General features: G+C 39.7%; 1 protein-coding gene across 1 annotated transcript in view; it reads right to left on the bottom strand.

Annotated features, from left to right (window-relative positions):
- brinp1 (bone morphogenetic protein/retinoic acid inducible neural-specific 1) overlaps positions 1-16,758 on the bottom strand; it is a 93,478-nt gene that overhangs the window by 41,573 nt on the left and 35,147 nt on the right. The window lies entirely within an intron of this gene.

Genomic DNA, 16,758 nt, shown 5'->3' with positions numbered 1-16,758 from the left:
AACAAATATATGCAAATTGCATTGTGTCTAGTTCTGCATCAACAAATCTCAAGGTAAAGTAGGCCAGATAATGAGGCATATTAAAACTCCACATGAAATCACCGGAGGAGCAAACACATCTCTGAGCACATGACACCACAGTGAGACGAGCAAATGAAAGAACAGCAACTACACACAACTTAACACTCAAGACATTTTCTTTCATATTAACAAATACTTCACGTTACATTAACAAGGCCATTAAAATAAAGCTTTATTAAGCACTCAACAGAGTTCCGTCATTTCGGGGGAAACCATCTTTACGTTCATCTGCTCTGATGTACTTGAAAAAAATATTTTTCTCGTCCGCTCCTGAAATCCTGAGTTTGATGCAGTGATTTCTCTGTGATAGGCTCCACTGCCGGCCCTTAAATTGACCTATTACTTACTTCAATTCTCCCGGAGCCGATCAGCACGGCTCAATCTCTCCGCTGTGGAGACTGTTGTTCTGCAGGTCACAACGCTGGTTCTGTCACTCAGAGCTCACATCTCTGGACTCCAATCTCACAGACATTCATCCTAAAATCATTCAGTGTTCGCTTCGGGAGAATCTTTAAATAAAAGATCTGACCGTAATCTTACCATATAAATATCATGTTATTGTGTTTTTCTCATGTTATATTACGCAGGACATCACAACAGAGCTGTTCTGAACAGTCAGAAGAAAAAAGATATCTCCTCTCGGTTTGGCCGTCACCACAGAGACATATGGGGCCCTATTTTAACGATCTGAAACGCAAGTGTCAAAGCGCGATGCGCAAGTAACTTTGTGGGCGGGTCTCGGCGCTGTTGCTATTTTCCCGGCGGGATAAATGGCTCTTGCGCCCGGCGCAAATCTAAAATGTGTTGGTCTGAAGTAGCTTCATTATTCATAGGTGTGGTTTGGGCGTAACGTGAAATAAACCAATCAGAGCGTCATCCAACATTCCCTTTAAAAGCAGGTGCGCAAGTTCCATTATGGATTGCTATTATTATGGCGTATTTACCAGGCGCACGCTCAACTTAACTGGTAAGTTGAAGACAAGGTTTTTAATGTACTTACATTATGGTAAAGGTGATTTCACAGTCTTTTTTTCAGTTTTTCCTGGTTCTTGACGGACAAACCAATTTGTCAGATGTCCTTATATACGTATATGTCTTATTGCCACTATTGGGCAAACAGGTCTGATCCTTAATTACTACAATTAGCCTGAATAATTTGTAAGCTAGATTTATGCCTATTTTTCACATCTTCGTGGCACACCACAATGATTTCCGTCATCTCATGTGTTAATATTTTTTTAGTGTAACAATTTATGATTTGCAAAAATAACTGTTGCATCTGTGTAGATTACATGAGCAAAGTGTATGCGCGTTGTGCACGCTATACATTATGGTCAAGCATGCGCCCTTAAAATAGCATAATGAACAACGCGCAACGCGCCACTGACTTTAGACTAGGTTTTTTCTGGTCAGTGGCGCAATTGTTTAATGGAACAGCAAAATAGCACCAGGGATTGTTTGCGCCGGAACACGCCTCCTTTTTTGCGCTGAACCGCCCAGGGAGCGCAAGTTCATTCACTAGTTTAGCGATGTGCTTCTGTGGAGGGAAAAGCGCGCTTTGCGCGGGTGCAAAATAGGAATGACACATGCGTCGGTGTACAACGTCAATTGCGCTGGGTGCAAGATAGGGCCCATGGACTCTATGTGCCGTATGCTCAGAATAGCAGAAGTTGTGATGTGATTCACTGCACTATTTCTCAGCTCCACTGCAGATTTAATGACCTCTGTCAACATCTCCTGTGATGACAAATAACCCACACCACCAGCGCAAACTCACACACAACACAACACAACACATGATCATGCAATTAAAGTGTGTTTGCGTGTTAATAGTGTTTTGGGTAGTTAACAAATAAACCACACGTGCCGATAGTTTGACAGCTAAAATGTGGAAAAAATAATAATAATATACAATTTATTATTAAATAAATGGTACATTATTAACAGTTTGTTTTTCTTTTTTTGCTGTCACACCATAGGACCGTTTATCTGTCAACTGCCCATACGTGTACAACTAATGGCTGGAACACACTACAAGATCTGAACAGATTTTTTTAAACTAGACGTCACACACTTGCAGACTTTTTGAAAGTTTCAGATAGAAACACAGCGACTGATCATATCTGATGACTGACACAGACTTCTGCAACTAGACAGTATGAAAATCTAGTGTATTTAAGCCTTAACTCAACTCAATCTGCCAAAATGTGTGTGGACTTAAACCTATTAGATGATTGGATTTAAATCAAATGAAAGATGTTGTGATAAAGCAATGTAAGTTTGAGGCATTATCATTATTAAAAAGAAACTGACCCTCACTATAAACCCATTAAACCAAAAAAGCTCTATCTGATTATATCTACAAACAAATGTAGTAATCAATAATGTTATATTAGTAACTATTACATTAGTTTGAACTTTGTAATTCTCAACTATAAACACCTGTATTTCTACAGATCATGTGCTTATTTTTTTTTTTCAAACACATTTAATAAATCTGACATTTTAAAGTTTTAAATAAAGTTTGTATATAGAATTATGTGTGTCTTTTTATAATGTAGACGCAAACAAAAACTACAGATACCAGTCAAACCTTGTCTTGTTTTACGAGGATGAAGAACTCAAAAGCTTGTTTGTTTGTTTGTTTGTTTGCTGTTGTGTAAATATCTGAGCAGAAATCACAGTGAGTGTGTACAGGCGTCCTGTCACGAGTCAATTCCCCCGTGTGCTCTTCCTCAGAGAACAGTAGAATCTGTCCTGAACATTTACAGCCAAAGCGTCTGTTTCACAGAAATCAAACACAATCACTCCACATGCACACTTCTGTCTGAAGAGAGACTGAATCTCACTCAACACACTGATTCAAATGATCAAACTGAACGGAACAGAGTTGCATTTTGTCTACAGCCAATCATATTCATTAATGTCCGCCTCTAAACACAGTCATAACTGGGGCAAAAGCAGATGTAAAAATAGCAATGTGATTATGTTGTATTATTTAAGTGTCATCAGTTCAACAAACTCTCTGTGAACCTTTATATCTGGTCTGCACGATAACTTATTAGTCAGCCGCAATATTATGTATTATTTTATATTATAATACCATCGCAATATTATAGTCGCACTAGACGGGTCAATTTACACGAAATTTAGCGAAAAATCCCAATGAATCATGCTGCCCTACTTCAAATGTCCTTAAATGACCTGGAAGAATAAAAAGGAGCACAGCGATGGTAATGCACGCTATACAACACTGAGATTCTACAAAGATGACATGCTTCATGAAGCTCATATCCGCACGCAAGACCTTCAACAAATCAGTAGAAATGGTGCTCAACACTTCTGGTCTCGCGGCTGTATTTTTATTTTATCTTAATAAGGTGCCGTGATTCATGTTTTTATTGCGGCAGATATTTCGAGCAGGGGCGAGAACAAATAACATGGAGGATTGAGAAACTGTGATAGCTGCCGTAGGTTAGCGGGGAAAAAGCCACACTTGACCTTTCCACGGATCACAAAGGATGAGTTGTGGAGAGAGATCCTGCAGGCATCTAATCACGATCTGTCGCTGATAAAGTGCACAACACACCTATATATACTCCACCTGAACCACAAAGCAATTTCACAGCGAAATTCATTTTTCTCTAAAAAATGGGTGACATTAAAAGAGGCCATGTTCAGATAATCCAGCGTGTGGAATGGCTTTTCTCAATGACTTCTCCTGACAGAGCCGTGTTTCAGTCCACAAAGGACAAAAGAAGCAATTTTTCTTCTGTTAACAGCCTCTGGAACATCATTTATGTCCGTTTCACTGACAGTTTTGTGCAAACGGGCTCAGGAATCCCTGCCGATTTCAGACTCATTAGTCGAATATTGTTTAAATGCCAAAAAATGGTGTTCAACCGTTGATGGATTACAATTAAACAAAACATCACAAAACCTCTCCATTGAAAGCATTCAGGAGATCCAGAGGAGCCAATTATCTTTGAAAGACGTTTCTAACGAGGCGGTTTTAAAAACCTTAAATGTATCCCCATGGATTTTCAATGCACGACTAAAGAAAATTTACATGCACTGCACAACGATTTTTTTACAACTAAACTCTCCTCAAATCACATTTATTGAAACACAACTACAGAAACTTTCAGAACTTTCATGACAACATGAGCTCATTCACATGCAGACAAACGCAAGTCTGCTGCCCGTAGAGGTGGTGATTTAACACGTTACTATAAGGAGGGATAAATCACCTATATGGTCAGATGTGTTGGAGGAAAATGGATGAAAATCAAAGCACATCATCACAACAGTCCGTACAGAAAACACAAGAAAAGCACGTGTATATTTCAAATATACAATAACTTTCATGTTAAACATCTCGGCCATTAGTACCAAATCACCATATATGAAAATCACAACGACTTACAAAGCGACCAATCACGATGGAGCACATCGCACATACTTCACTTGTAAATGTTTGATCGTATTTGTTTTAATGTTTGTAAAGTGTTGTTTTTATGCGAAGTATTTTAAATCTTATTAAATATGTTGATCTATTTCTCTCAATTTGTACAAACATTCCCAGATTTCCACGCATTTGGCATTCACAGTTTCCAAAGCAGTTAGGGCTCCTTTAAAAAAAGTAATAAAGTGTAAACGCACTGACAATGTGTTATGTTAATGCTTCACTTCTGTAAATGAATTAAAACTATCTTTCTGATTGTTGATCATCTTTAACAGACATGAACAGTCACACGTCGCTCTCTGTTAAATCTGCTTCTGCTTCATCTTTTGACTCAATCGTGTTGAAATGTACACTTGTGATATTTTCATTCTGTTTTCATTTTTTAAGCATTAATGCAATTTACAGTGCATTTACGGCATACAATTGATCTGTACGTGTGTTCTCTGAGAATCAAACCAATGAACGGCTTTTCATCTCTCAACCCGCTCAGCCAGATCCGGCAGTCAACAGCAGAGAAAACCCGACGCGCAGTAACATTTTCCCTGCTTGACTCCATTCAAGGTTCTCTTGTCACTTCTTTCTTCCGGCACTTTTAAAGATCCCCTGGAAGCAGAGATGTAAAGTGCAGCGTTTCATAATCATCGGTCTGGTCAAACTAAAGCCATATGATAAATCACTCCGGCACAAATACAGGCCAAGCGCACCATCCACGGCCCTTAAACATCCAGTACAGCCGCTGTGAAAGCAGGTTTGAAAATCAATGCATTATTTTCCTGACATGCTTTCTAGCCTCATTTTCATCCGGCTCAAAGCGCTCAAAAGCAGCCGGGACCCCGGAAAGTGCAGACGGGTGCGCAAAAGTGATTTTTTTATATTGTGGTTTAATGGAAAAGAAACGACATGGGCCATTTTTAAATGCCACAGAACCCGTTCTGCTGCTCCAGAAGAGAGGTGAGTATTTAAATGTGATGGAAAGGTAAGGAAATCTGATTCAATTCATTTTTTAAGGCCGATGTGAGTAAAAAAGGGTCCTATAGAAACCCGAAAAATTGCACCTCTGAGGCAATGTGGGTGAAAAGCCGTCAAGGCACGTCCGAATCCAATGTTTGTGTAACCACCCGTCTAATAAGATGCTTTCATCTGGATAATTTCTGAAATGTGACATCCAACAGTCCTGTGCATGTTGTCCTGATGGAACAGTCGAAAGAGGAAAAATTCATGTATTTCTGTCACTGTAAAGTCATTTAGAATTCACTGGGTTCTGTCTCATCTGAAAAAAAACTCACTTTCATTTTGATTTCTGATAGTTTTCATTATTAACATCAATTGATGGGCTGTGTGTGAGGTGTACAGTAGTGGACAAAAGAATTGATGTTTCCTCCATTTATTGAAATATATCAGATTCTTAAATATAAATAAAATCCACAGTTTGAAACAGATTCATGTTTTAATTTTATCCTTCTGATTTATTTTATCTAACACAACAACGTGATAAAAGTATGACGCTATACATCCTCTCACATCATGAGAAATACCCAAGTATACACATATCAATCTGAGGTAAAATGCTCAGATAATATAAGGATGTTAATACTATACTGAAGTATACTACAGTAGTTTAATATAATTGAGGACACACGTGTATACTGCAGTTTACTACAGTTTATACATAAGTATTTTGTCACGTGGATGCGGTCAAAGAGAAATCTCTTAACCTTACATTCAGACCTTGAACTCTTACATTAACAAACTCATTCAAGATGACAACAACACAAAACACATAAATAACAGCACAGCAACATGACAAAAACCTCACAGAACAAGGAACCACCACGCAGAACATCAAAGCGACCGCAATCACTCAACGCATGTTTCCAAGGCAACTTACAGAACCAAAGCACCGAGCTCAGTCCGTCATCTTTTCTGTCACTTCAGCTTTCTCATCTGAGACCAGCCGAGCGTCGCTCAGTCTTGTTTTCGCGGTGTTTTATACACAGTTGTCACAAGACTGTCGTACAACCGTGACTACACCTGACGCGACACGACAAAAGACATAATCTTTAAAAAACATTATCTTTTTAAAATGTGTCCGCACTGGATGCGGCACGGCGCGACAAACACAAGTTGTCGTCGGACATTCGATAGTTCCCACTCAAACCCGGAAATAATTTATGGAACGGTGCTCTTTAAATGTTAAGAGATTCTTTTAATGTTATGATGCAACAAAATCATTGATAAACATGAATGTAATGTTTTGCCATGTAATGTTTAAATGTTCCTAAATACTTTTAAGGTTACTTCCGCGTTTGTGCTGGGAAATATCCTCATTCCGAGTTGTCTTGAACGGAGCTGATGTGTGACGCATGTTTCCTCTCCCTCACGCAGGCGCAGTGCGGAAAATGTACCATGATTTTATCTGTAGTAAAGTAGTAATCATCATGATTATATGTAGTAAATGCAATGGTTTCTGTGACAGTCGGCTTAATTCTCATGCTGTTTATTGGACTGACAAGACAAGTGCGTCTGACACCTCTGAGGAAACTCTTTGTCACGTGACATCAAGCCCCACTCGGAATTAGATTTACGCATTCACCAAACGCTCCTGTGCACTTTCTCGCAGAAGAAAAACAAAGAAATGCATAATCAATTTAACTACTCACATCTGAAAATAGTTCACAGTTAAGAAGAATTTTCAATAAAAACATCATCTGTTTAACTCTGAAAGTCAGAAGATCCCTCTAGCTGCAATCTGTAAATTTAGCATCTGTTTGAAACTGCATGTTACTTTATGTCAGTCAAATGACATCAAAATGATGTTTTCTGTAAAGTCGTACAGCTCAAAAGATAAATTATGATAAGCTTACCCTTGTGAACCTCAGACTTTGTTCTTTCTCAACAACTGATTTTTATTTTTAACCCAAAATGTACGTATTTTAATCTTCTATTGTGCAGTATTGAATAAATGTCAAATGTAGGGATAAAAGCCCACCTTTCCCCATCTGGGTGCTCCAATTGATTCATGGCTCACGTTTTTGCAGAGACAGAGCGGGACGTGATTAATATTTACCATTAAACAACACTTGAACAGCAAACACAACGACTGTTGTGTGAATAATGTTAAAAGGCATTTTTCCTCTCCTAACATCTCCAGACTTTAATTCTAAAGAGCCAACGATTCACAGCTCTTCCAGATTCAGTGATTAAAAACAATGGTTTCTTCAGCGGCACCCTTTTCAGAGCGTCTTTCTTTCCTTTTCTCTTTTTTTGTAGCAGAAGTGCTGTGAATAAACTCCCCGGAGACTGCAGTATCAGCCCACTCAGTGGTTTAGGCAGTGCTTAACCCTGACACGTCTTCCAGCTCCATTTCTCCACTAATTGCCAGCTCTTCCTGACGGTAATTAACTAATCCCATCGTGCCGGATGATTATCTGGGGTTCGAGAGCAATGTGACATCATTTGGCTCCCTGAATCAGATGTTGTTGATTTCTCGCTGTGAGACGGCGGTGGGCTGCTGGTTCTGAGTGAAATGGATTATTCACACGTCGCCTCGAGATCATGAAACTCAATACTGTAAGACACGTGATGATAACGTGTGCTGTTATTAAAAATAGCATATTAATTACATAAAATTTCCTTTTAAGAGTGAATATTTTCAGACCGATTCGTTGTGTTAAGCGAACACGTGTTTTTGTGTGCCTTTGGTGTGTTATAAGTTGCCCATGCGTGTATTAGACTCGTCATATTGCAGAAATGAAAGTGTATGAACAAAAGATGTATTCTATGTAAAAGCGAAATGCTGAAAACGTGCCTGAAACACCTTGTGTAATCACACAACCACAAATCTACATCAGTTGGTGGTCTGATGTGTCTAAGACCGCACAAATGTAAACTCAAGTTAGGTGGTGTACCTGTCAGTACAATTGAAGAGGAACCTGACGTTCCAAATATGGTCAGAGGCGTTACATTTCTGTCACACGCTTGCAGTATTCCACCAATCACTACACACTGATGAACTGACCAATCAGAGCACACCTCGCTTTTCAGAGCCATGAGCTTTGTTCAAAAATCTGCGCGTTTCAGAGGAGATACAAACATGTACGGTATGTGGAAAATACAGCGTTTTTAACCTTAAATCGTGTTTACACATTATATCTAAAACAAACCATAATATTAGTTTTTGCCAAAGTGTCAAATCACCCCTTTAATTTTAGTTAGCATGGCCTAACAATAAACAATACTTCAACAGCAATTATTATTCTTAGTTAATGTTCAACGTTCACTCTCCAAAAATAAAAGCTGTGTTTGTTACATTAGTTAAACTGGATTATTATTAATTTGCATTAACAATTTGATTAAATGTTGTGATAATATATTGCTGATTCATCGTTCATGGTAGTATCTAATCCATTTATTGACGGTAATGAATGAACCTTTATTTTAAAGTGATTTTTAAATCCGTCTGCTGATGTCGTGATCAAGTGACATTCATGTGATTTTTCTGTCAAGTGAACGACTGACTTTCATTCTGTTATTGTGTCTCATGAAAAGGTGAAGAGGCTTAAACGAAGCCTTGTTGATTCTTATGAATGTTTTTATCATTCTCTGATGATGTTGAGCAGATGTGAGAGCAAGGGGGAGTGATGCACACTGATTAGGGCGCTTCTCATGCTCACTGCGTGTTAGACGGACAGAAAGTCTCTCTGATTACATCTCACCTTGACTGTGACCTTTCAGTCTTCCTGTCTAGCCCGTCTCGAGCCGTTCCACGTGAAAGTGTGTCTGTCCATTACACATTCTCCTCACAGCCGCCTCTATCTGCTGCATCTGAATCAAGCACCTCTGCTCCATCTCATTACCACACACACACTCGCACAAAAGATTTTTCTCCGACTTAAAACAAAAGCCTGAGAAAGGCGTCCACCCTCCGCCTCGACTCTGAATATATCAGCCGGTCACGTGAAGCCATTGTGTCCCTGTATCAGATCGATATCTGGACGTTTTCATTTAGCCGTCAGAATATCGGCTTTGCGCCGCACTCGAAACTGAGCATTGAAAATCTGGGCCAGGAGAACGATTTAAGAGAATAGAATGAACAGCAGTTTGCTTTATGAGGCAGGTAAACTGTAAATTACAAATATGTTAAAGAGTACCTAGCATATGTTTTTTTAGGTCCTACTTTGGTTTATGGAGTGTCCAACAACAAGTTTATGTAAATACAATGTGTTTAAACACTTTAATGTTGTAATAATATGCAGTTATTCGTGCCTTACTTCTTGACTGACTCTCAAATGATTCGTTCCGCGATTCATCCGTCTAGGCCCCGCCTACCCGCTAACCTTGTGTCATGTGATTGGTCAGATGTCAGGTGTAGTCTGTTATTGGTCAAACGCGTTCATCATTTGTCGCAAATGGAACCCCACTACCATCATCACAGGATTACAGTTTACATGTGTTTGGATGTCATGTATATTATATGTGTAGATAGAGATGGCGGCGATTTTACCAATTTGAGCCCGAGTCTGACGAGGAAGAAGACGCTAATCCACAACAAACTCCACCACGACTGGAGCAGATGTTTGTCAGTGACAAGTGACAACTCTTGTCATAAAAACTCCCAGTGTGACAACATGCATGTTGTGCTTTTGCTCATCAATGAAATAAAATATATATATATTTTTAAATACTGTTAATATGTTAGTAATACTATAATTTCGTTTTAACAAAACGTAGGCGGGGACTATGTGTAGTGACGTAGATACACAGGTGAATGATTCCACGTCTTGTTTGTGTGATTCAGAGTCGACTCCCATTTTTACAAGCAAATAACTTTGTTATTTATTCACCTTCGGACTTACAACTTGGCAGACAGCTTACTTTCAAACACGGCAACATAACAGACTGAATGAAAAGTCATTTTCATGATCTCATGCTAAGTACTCTTTAAAAAAGCAAGAAGCCTGAAAACAAAAATACTTCGATATCATTTACGACAGAATTTTTTCTTTTGCTTGAAAGAAGCAGTAAAAGAAGTTCTTTGGTTGAACACAAACAGAGAAAGACGGAAGCCACGACCACTATTTTTATCAAGAGAAATTCCATTTCACTTGGACATGCTTCAAAATACGGAAGTAAAAACCATCGCAACTTCCGGTTTGAATGAGAAAAATAGTTGCCGTTGCTTTCATCTTTCTCTCCGATTTGATAGGATGTAAAAAAAATGGAACTGGAAGCAGACTGACAGTTAAAGGGGAGGAGTTAAAGGAATCTCCGCCCAGGCTGTCTAACATACCTCATTTAAGATGGAAAGTCACTACAGAGCAGAAGTGCATTTTCAGATTTTAACTAAAGATTATGAGGGTACATGAATGACCAACATAATGAGAATGGCCCACATTGATCAACTATTTACAATAAACGCTGCAATATTTCATGAAAAAGTAGGCATTGTCTTTTTTTATTTCCCTTGGAACTTAAATACAACGAAGGAAGCAATAAAAAAATGAATATGTTTGTGTATATTCTCTTGTATGTTGTTGATGTTTTTGTTAAGCATTGTTCAGTTTTTAAATCTATACAGCCCTATGAAAAAATACTGCACAGATGTTTTCTCACAAATTACAAGCAATACAGACAGAATATATGGTAAATATCTCTGTTAAATCAAAAGAGCAACATCTATCATATGGGTGAAAAAACATTTTGATTTTTAATAAATATAAATGTCTGAGGTTAAAGAAAATAATTAACTGCATATTGGTATCTTTTGAAAACAGAACAGCACAGGAGGGTTAACCATGTTTCTGCAGTCATTAATCTAACACAAAAATGAGAAACTCAGTTAGTGTGACAGAAATAGATTTGAGAAAAATAAATGTACACAATAAAAAAAACAAATGAAATTAAAAAACATAGATTAACTGAATTGAAACCTCGGGACAAATAAGGCCTAAGATGCCAAGAGGGAATGAATCAATTAAATCAGTTTTTTTACTGGTTCATTTAAATGAGTGAGTGTGTGTACGTGAAAGAGAGAGAAGCCAGGTTTCCATTACCCTTCAAAATGCGCAAATTGAAACAACACATTGAAAATAAACCCAATGGGAATTGGGAACACGTCATTTTGCAATATTGTTTTAATCTACATTTAGAAAACATTGCTTCAATTTTGCACAAATCTGTAATGGAAATGTGGCTAGAGAGAGAGAGAGAGAGAGAGAGAGAGAGAGAGAGAGAGAGAGAGCTTTATAGGTTGATTCTGTTATAAACTCCTTAAACACTTGTAAGATGTGAATCTTCAGGGACAAATAATTTATTGTAATTTGAGTCATCTGACCTACAGCATTAAAGTGTATTGAAGATTAAGATTAAGAGTTTTATAAATTGCACTTGCGGATACAAAAAATGTGGCTGATGACAGAAACCGAATCACTTCACATCTGCATGTGAGTCGTGTATGAACGCAGAGCCATGAACATGATAATTATTTCACGTTATTATATGCTGCTTCCATGCAGTAAGTCAAGTGGCAGTCTGCACCTCTCGTACCAGTTTATTCCTGGAAACAGTTATTAGGGCCCAGCATGAGACATCATGAAAGAGTCCTCCGTGCACAGACCTCCACCTATGGCCCTCCTCTCACAGGCCTCCTCCTCTCACAGGCCTTTTCTACAGGCTCACAGGCCTCCTCCTCTCACAGGCCTCCTCCTCTCACAGACATCCTCCTCTCACAGGCCTTTTCTCCTCCTCTCACAGGCCTTTTCTACAGGCTCACAGGCCTCCTCCTCTCACAGGCATCCTCCTCTCACAGGCCTTTTCTACAGGCTCACAGGCCTCCTCCTCTCACAGGCCTCCTCCTCTCACAGGCCTCCTCCTCTCACAGGCCCTTTCTCCTCCTCTCACAGACCTCCTCCTCTCACAGGCCTTTCCTACAGGCTCACAGGCCTCCTCCTCTCACAGGCCTCCTCCTCTCACAGGCCTTTTCTACAGGCTCACAGGCCTCCTCCTCTCACAGGCCTTTTCTCCTCCTCTCACAGGCCTTTTCTCCTCCTCTCACAGGCCTTTTCTACAGGCTCACAGGCCTCCTCCTCTCACAGGCCTCCTCCTCTCACAGGCCTCCTCCTCTCACAGGCCCTTTCTCCTCCTCTCACAGACCTCCTCCTCTCACAGGCCTTTCCTACAGGCTCACAGGCCTCCTCCTCTCACAGGCCTCCTCCTCTCACAGGCCTTTTCTACAGGCTCACAGGCCTCCTCCTCTCACAGGCCTTTTCTACAGGCTCACAGGCCTCCTCCTCTCACAGGCCTCCTCCTCTCACAGGCCTTTTCTCCTCCTCTCACAGACCTCCTCCTCTCACAGGCCTTTTCTACAGGCTCACAGGCCTCCTCCTCTCACAGGCCTCCTCCTCTCACAGACCTCCTCCTCTCACAGGCCTCCTCCTCTCACAGACCTCCTCCTCTCACAGGCCTTTTCTACAGGCTCACAGGCCTCCTCCTCTCACAGGCCTCCTCCTCTAACAGGCCTCCTCCTCTCACAGGCCTCCTCCTCTCACAGGCCTTTTCTCCTCCTGTCACAGGCCTTTTCTCCTCCTCCCACAGGCCTCTTCTGCTCACTGTCTTTCTTTCGCAGGTCTCCTCTCAGAGGGCAACTGGGGACATGGGTGATATGAGATCTCTCTCATAAGGACCTATTTTAATTATTAACTAAACTCCAGTTTCCCATTACTGATCCTGTTGTAGATTGTATGCAATTCATTCTTAGCATGAGATTTCACAGTTACTCCAGCCAGCAAGATTTACACTCCAAACATATAGTAGATGAGGATTGTTACCACATTTAATCCATTTATAAGAGTCATCTTATGTCGTGTTTTCCTGGAGCTCACTTAGCGCTCTTATAAACGCTTTTCTCGTGTGTCTACAGCTCAAACTCTCTTCATATATTGATATTTGTGTCAGTCTAACCGAGTCTTTCTCGCACCTGATCAACGCACAGATTGCCACTCTCATAAATATTTTAATTTAGCATAAAAATGGTCATTTTTTGCTTTGATTACATTAGACGCTTGCAGATTTGAAAGTGCATTAATAGACAGATTTGCATTTATATTGGATTTCTGATCCACAGGCTGTAAAGCAGCGATGGAAGAACAATGAGAATTGAAGCGTCGCCGGACGCCCTCCAAACGCCTTTCTAAAGCAACAGGTGGTCTGAAGAACATATACGTGTAAAACACATGATGAGTCACACACAAACTGTTCTGCTTTTAGTTCAATCCTAAATCAAAAGATAAAAATGATGAATTTCCAGAAATTAAACCCAAATCAATTTTTCAGGATGGTGTTTGCATCGTGACAGTTTTTTGATCTCAGTTCAACACATCTTATTGTTTGTAGTTAAATTTTCCTTTGCATCCGTAGTCTTTCCTTATGTTTTCATAAACGGTTGGACAGTGGAAATGATTTTGTATGTCATGTCACGGAGCTCAGAGGAGATTAACTTTAATTCTTTAACATGCTTCATAAAGTGTTTTTATGTGAAGAGTAAATCCCGCACATGTAGTGTTGAGAGTAATTCCTGGAAGTGAAGAGGATTAAAAGTGACAGAATTTCATTTGGCTGATTGAAATCTCAGTTATAACAGCGTCTCAAGTCCAGCCGACGGATCCTAAAGCATCTGCCTTCTTCAGGTGGGCTGGTCTGCTGGAGTTTGTGTGACTGAAGCTGTCCCGCTGTGTCTTTGACGTCACATCCCTTCAGATTTCCAGCTTGAGACATTTAAAGAGTCAACATTAATATCTGTTCGTCTGTAATCTTTTCTTAGGGTGACGTCTGCTCGCGTCTTGCGTTCGGTGGTAGTTCCAGCTTTGGCCACTGGGGGCAGTTCTGAATTTCGTAAACTTTTCATGTGTTTTGTATTCGCCTGCAATGCAGCGAAACATAGTCAAATTCAAACACTGTGAGCTGAAACCATCGCGGCAGAACCTCCAGCATGTAATGGTTCTCATGGGGCGAGTTTAGCACAAGTGAGCAGTCAACAGTGGTGTGTCAAAACAGATTATTGAACTAAAGCCATTTAATTATTCTCTGCTAAGGCGCCTTTGGGCCAGTAATTGTAGATACGCGATTCTTCATCTTTCTCAAAGTGATCGTGACCTTTCTGGCTAAGCTGAACATTGTAACAGCAGCCCCCCGGCTCACAGAATGAGGCGGTCCACTCGGGTCATTAGAGACGTGCAGATTTGCGTGTTGCTGACCGGGCGGCTATTGTCCGGCATTAAGCTTGCGTTTAATCTCACTCTGTAGAGACGCTCCCGGGGAGACGCTCTGATTCTGTACACAACAACACGTCTGGTGTTATAAAGTCCCGCTTGCAACCAAACCCTCAGTTCAGCAACAGCTACACAGAGCTTTACAGAAGTAGTTCAAGCCCGAAAAGTAAAAAGTCATTTTCACACCCTCAGGTTGTTTCAGACCCGATGATTTTCTCTCCATCACAGAACACAAAGAGCAAAAGGTGGGAGACTCCACTTTCATAGCATCTTTTGCTCATACAGTCTTTGCTCCTTATAATCACACAGAAAAAAGCATCACCGTCACTGAGACAGTTTCATTTAGATTTCTATATTCATCACGGCGCCTAATAATCGTAAAATACATCCACATACAGGTGTTTCGCATTTGACGTGAGTTTATTAAAACGATAGTCAGTGACACTCAAAACCTAGTTTATGATAAAACAAGGAAAACATATTAAGGTAAGTAAAATCTGTTTAATTCAATTAAAAAAACTGATTTATTTTTCCCCGTGACCCGAGGTAGTTCGGATAAGCGGTAGAAAATGGATGGATGGATTTATTTTTCATACCTAATTGGCACTTAATTTATGCTTAAAACAAGATCATTTTTTAATTTGTGTTTATTTCTAATGCCATTTTGCTTCTCAAGTAAATCTAAGTATTTGCACTTAAAAAATATGAAGCAAGATATTATTTTCTGCAGAAGATTACTGATCTAACGCAACAGTTGTTTTGCAAAAATGTTTTGTTTACTCCTCCTCATGTGGTTGGGACTCTCTATGTGAGTCTTTCTTCAGTGGAACACAAAAGAAGATAGTTTGAGGAATGTCTCAGTGGTTTTGTGTTCCTACAGTGGAAGTCAATAGCGTTCAGTGTTGTTTGATTATCAACATTCTTCAAAATATCTTCTTTTCTGTTCTGATGACTCGTATTTCCTCATTTTCATTCTTGGCTAAACGTATCTCTAATATTACACATATATAAGATTACTTTCTTAGAAATGATCAGAATTTGACAACTCTGTGTGAAATATGTGTTTGTTCTTTGAAAGCCTGTAATAATGATTTATATATTAGCGTGTCAGAGTGTAGTGATCCGATTTGGCATGAAATTGCATGTTCACATCACATCACGTCCATAAATACAGAGAAGAATCTGTGTGCGTGTGTGTGTGAGAGAGAGAGAGAGAGAGAGAGAGATGGAAACATGTTAAAGCTTAAAGCCTCAACGTATGAGCATCATTGACCATAGATCATTCAAAAAGACAAAAAAGTCTCTAAGGAACATCTCCCGCTGTCAAAATAAAGAAAAGCCTCACACTCACTCTATAAAAACACATGAATCAAAATCAGCGTGACCACTTCTCTGACAACTCTTCACAAGTGACATTTATCTTGACATTTACTTATATGTTTCATATCAACCATGCTGTCGTCTCCATGGCAAAGCTACACATCATTTAAATCAACTTTATTATCAGCAAATTATTTGGCCGAATGTATGTCACAATGAATAATGTTTCTTTCACTTTTTGTTTTGATTATCTTATACCCCGGGGCGGTGGAATGCTTCATTCTGATTGGCTGACAAACTTTCCAGGGGTGAGCATTATTTTTCAGTTAAAAAAACATGATGAAGTAGCTCCAGATCTTTTAGTTCCATGTCACTGCACCAAGTTTAACTGAATAAGGTTTTACTCTGTAGCCTACTGTCCACCACTGAATAAAGATCAAGACAAAACGACAGGTCAGTTCCATCGTCTGAGAAGAAATAACTATTAACATTTACGGACAGCATGAAGAATTCAACAACAACGGCGACAGCGCTGTACAGGACTGTTCAGACGAAACACTTAAGCATGTGTGACCCTGGGTCACATGACCAGTGTTAAGTAGCACAGGGACATTTTGAGTAAAAGAC

This window comes from Triplophysa dalaica, chromosome 4, assembly GCF_015846415.1.
Source record: "Triplophysa dalaica isolate WHDGS20190420 chromosome 4, ASM1584641v1, whole genome shotgun sequence".
In the NCBI taxonomy this organism is placed as follows: domain Eukaryota; kingdom Metazoa; phylum Chordata; class Actinopteri; order Cypriniformes; family Nemacheilidae; genus Triplophysa; species Triplophysa dalaica.
The sequence above is the reverse complement of the archived record's forward strand: the minus strand, read 5'-3'. Positions and strand labels throughout refer to the sequence as shown.